A 4439-nucleotide genomic window follows, 5' to 3' on the forward strand; every position below is an offset into this window, starting at 1 on the left:
TTCTCGGCAATACAATGATCCAAGACAATTCCAAAAGACTCATGATGGAAAATGCTATCCACAGTAAGAGAAAGAACTATGAAATCTGAATGCAGATCAAAGAATGCTATTTTCACTTTTTTTCTTTCTCATGGTTTTTCCATTTTGTTCTGATTCTTCTTTCACAACATGACTAATGTGGAAAATACGTTTAACATGATCGTACATGTATAACCTATATCAAAATTGCTTGCTGGAGAGCAATTTGGAACTATGCCCAAAGGGCATGGATCAGTTCACAACTCCACCAAAGGTACATTAATGTCTCATTTTTCCCACATCCCCTCCAATATTTCTCATTTACCTTCTCTGTCCTATTAGCCCATCTAATAGGTATGAGGTAGTGCTTCAGAATTGTTTTAATTTGCATTTCTCCAATCAGTAGAAAGTTAGAGTATTTTTTAATATGGCTATAGATAACTTTACTTCCTCTGAAAACTAATCATAACTTTTGATCATTTATCAATTGGGAAATGGCTCTTATTTTTATAAATTCGACTCAGTTCTCTTTGTATTTGAGAAATAAGACCTTTATCAGAGAAACTTGTTTCAAAATTTTTTTTCATAGTTACTATTGCTAACTGTATTCCCCTCCATCCTATCACCCTCTTCCCCATCATTTATTCTATTCTCTCTCCTTTCACCCTGTCACTCCTCAAAAGTGTTTTGCTTCTGACCACCACTCCCCCAATCTGCCCTGCCTTTTATCACCCCCCCTTCTCTTATCCCCTTCCCCTCCTACTTTCCTGTAGGGTAAGATAGATATCTATACTCAATTGAGTATGTATGTTATTCCCTCTTTGAATCAATTCTTATGAGAGTAAGGTTCACTCACTCTCCCTCATCTCCCCCCTCTTCCCCTCTACTGTAAAAGCTTTTTCTTGTCTCTTTTATGTGAGATAATTTACCCCATTCTACCTCTCCCTTTTTCTTTCTCCCAGTACATTCTTCTTTCTCACCCCTTGATTTTATTTTTTAGATATCATCCCTTTATATTCAACTTACTTCTATGCCTTCTGTCTATATATATCTATTCTAACTACCCTAATAATGAAAAAGGTCTTAGGAGTTACAAATATCATCTTCCCACGTAGGAATGTGAACAGTTTAACCTAATTAAGTCTTTTATGATGTCCCTTTCCTGTTTACGTTTTTATGCTTCTCTTGAGTCTTGTATCTGAAAGTCAAATTTTCTATTCAACTCTTGTCTTTTCATCAAGAATGCTTGAAAGTCTTCTATCTCATTGAATATTCAATTTTTCCCCTGAAGGATTATATTCAGTTTTGCTGAGTAGGTGATTCTTGGTTGTAATCCTAGCTCCTTTGCCCTCTGGAATATCATATTCCAAGCCCTCCAAATAGAAGATGCTAAATCCTGTGTTATCCTAACTGTGGCTCTATGATATTTTAATTGTTTCTTTCTGACTGCTTGCAATATTTTCTCCTTAACCTGGGAACTCTGGAATTTGGCTGTAATATTCCTAGGGGTTTTCCTTTGGGGATCTCTTTCAGGATGTGATCGGTAGATTCTTTCAATTTCTATTTTACCCTCTGGTTCTAGAACATCAGGGCAGTTTTCCTTGATAATTTCTTTTTTTTTTTTTTTAAGGCAATTGGGTTAAGTGACTTGCCCAGGGTCACACAGCTAGTAAGTGACAAGTGTTTGGTCTGAGGCTGGATGTGAACTCAGGTCCTCCTCACTCCAGGGCCGGTGCTCCATCCTCTGCGCCACCTAGCTGCCTCAAGCTGCCCGTTTTCTTCAGTATTTTTTGGTGTCTCCTAAGACACAACTAAGCTGTTGACTTGTTTTTCATGATTTTCTTGCATTGCTCTCATTTCTCTTCCCAATTTTTCCTCTACTTCTCCTACTTAATTTTCAAAATCCTTTTTGAGCTCTTCCATGACCTGAGACTAATTCATTATTCTTGAAAGTTTTGGATGTAGGAGCTTTAACTTTGTTGTCTTCTTCTGAGTGTGTTTTGATCTTCCTTGTCACCATAGTAACTTTCTGTGGTCAGAATTTTTTCTGTTGTTTGCTCATTTGCCCAGCCCATTACTTGATTTTTAACTCTTTGTTAAAGTAGGGCTCTGCTTCCAGTGTGGAGGGCACACTATCCCAACCTCCAGGGCTTTTGTACAGATGTTTTCAGAAATACTTCTAGGGACATGTAAGTTTTCAGTTCTTCCAAGGTTCTTCTAAGGAGAGGTGTTTACTCCTCTCCTGGCCTGTGCTCTGGTCTGTGAGTGACCACAAGCACTCTTTTCTGCCCTGGAACTGTGATGACGACGGTCCCTGCTTCACTGCTGCTGCAATCTCTATTGTACTAGTGCTCCTCCTTGCCCTGGGACTTCCACCCAAACACTTCAGCCCAGATCCAAGTATGGGCAAAGCAACAGAGTCCTGCCTCATGAAGTGCTTGCAAAGAGACCCCTATAATCTCCATCTGACCAGTTGTTCGATCCCCTTACCGTCTGTGGGCTGAGAGCTCCAGAAGCAGTTCTGCCACCACTCCTGATTCAGTCACTCCCAAAGCCTGTGCCTGGTTTGCTGTAGTGGGGGCTATGCTGATGCACCCTGTGCTGGACTGCAGTCCACTCTCTCCCAAGTGTGACAGACCTTTCCTGCTGACCTTCTAAGTTGTCTTTGGTGTCTGCGGGCTGAAAGGTCTGGAAACCTCAACTGCTGCCCGTGATTCAGTCATCCGGAGTCCTGTTCTGGGTTTGCTGACACCCAGTCTGTACAAACCTGTGCTCCTCTCGCACCCTGGTGTAACAGACCTTTCCTGCTGACCTTCTAAGTTGTTTTGGGCTGGACATTTGTTTCACTCAGTCTTTTTGTGTGTTCTCCTGCTCTAGCATTTGTTTAGAGTCATTTTTTAAAGGTATTTGGAGGGGTTTGGTGGAGAGCTCAGGCTAGTCCCTGCCATTACTCCACCATCTTGGTTATGCTTCCCAGGTCCTTCTTACTGTTATTTTTTGAGCTTTGTCCTGGTCCCAACTTCTGCACTCTTTCCCCTTCCAAGCCACAGCTAGCCCCCCACTGCCCCCCCCACTATTGTGGAAATGCTCTTACCCCCTAAAAACCCTCCAATGGCTATGACCTTCAGTTCTCCCCTCTGGCCTGGAACCAGGACCAAGAACTTAGCTCCCCGGTAAGTGCCCAAAGCCAACAGCATCCCTGCCTCGCCACTTACCCCACATGTGCTGGTTTCTTCTTGCCCAGGATCTTATCGTGTCTTGCAGCACAGCTGGGCCTGGTTTTCCTTATCAGCAAAGGCTCCCTCAGTCTTCTGCTGCACAGACTCCCGACTTCCCACCCTGTACAAGTGGTGAAAATTCCTGTGGCTGTAACCTCAACAGTTACCTCCCACCCCAGCTGCCCCCAGGGCTCAATGCTTGTTGTTTCAGCAGAGCTAGTCTGGAGGTTTCTACGCTTCACTCAGTCAAACCTCCATCCTGAGATCTTTCTTCAGGTCTTCTCTGGTTATCCCAGGAGGACTAGGAGGACATCTCTATTTATTTTTGCCACTCTATGTTGACCCTGAGGTGCTATTTTGTCTTGTTTGTGGAGGAAATCTGGAGAGCTTGAAATTTTCTGACCTACTCTTCTATCTTTTTTTTCAGAATCTTCTCTATTTTTTTTGCATATTGTCTCCTAGAATGTAAACTCCTTGAGGGCAGGTACTGTGTTTTTGCTTTCCTTTGCATCCCACAATTTAGCACAGTGCCTGGCACATGGTGAGTGCTTAATCAAAATGCTTGTTGATTCACTGACTGGATCCTGACTCTGGCCTCTAGTGTTTTAGCTATCCCTTTCACTTTTGGGTCATTTGCAAATTTAATGAGTACTCTACCTATACTTTTATCTGTATCACTGATAAAAAAAACAAACCTTTAAACAGCAGAGGACCCAGCACAGATCCCTTGGGCGCTTCACTGGAGACCTCCTGCCAAGTTGGATTCATTAATAACTAATCTTTAGTCCGCTCATTCAGTTAATTCTCAACTGAGCTAAATGTATTATTGTCTCATCCACTTTTGTCTATCTTGTACATGAGAATAGGATGAAATATTTGGTCAAATGGATTGCTGAAATCTAGGTAAATTATATCTATAGCAGTCCTATGATCTAGTTCAGTAACTCTGGGAGAAAGGGAGAGAAAAGTTGCTTTGGCTTGATCTGTCTTTGATACAGTCATTCTGACTTCGTGTAATCCCCTTTAGTAGATATTCGCAGCTTTTTAGTAAGGTTTTCTAGAATTTTCTCATGAATTTAAGTGTCAAGCCTATTGGCCTATAGTTTGCAACCTCTGTTCTTTTTAAAAATCGGGACATTTGGTGGAAGCTAATGACTTCATGAGAAATCAAGAAATTATAAAACAAAACCAAAAGAATGAATA

General features: G+C 41.6%; 1 protein-coding gene across 2 annotated transcripts in view; it reads right to left on the minus strand.

Moving 5' to 3' along the window:
* The window catches only part of LOC114043725 (sulfotransferase 1A1-like), a 13125-nt gene that overhangs the window by 7824 nt on the left and 862 nt on the right, over positions 1-4439 (minus strand). Inside the window, exon 2 of one of the 2 annotated variants that reach the window (XM_027862844.1) lies at positions 3234-3357. The exons of the other annotated variant lie outside the window; for it this stretch is intronic. The gene's annotated coding sequence lies outside the window, so the exon portion shown is untranslated. The remainder of the gene's footprint in view (positions 1-3233; positions 3358-4439) is intronic. 2 annotated transcript variants of the gene reach the window in all.

The sequence above is a fragment of the Vombatus ursinus genome, unplaced genomic scaffold (genome assembly GCF_900497805.2).
Source record: "Vombatus ursinus unplaced genomic scaffold, bare-nosed wombat genome assembly UNPS02014770.1, whole genome shotgun sequence".
In the NCBI taxonomy this organism is placed as follows: Eukaryota; Metazoa; Chordata; class Mammalia; order Diprotodontia; family Vombatidae; genus Vombatus; species Vombatus ursinus.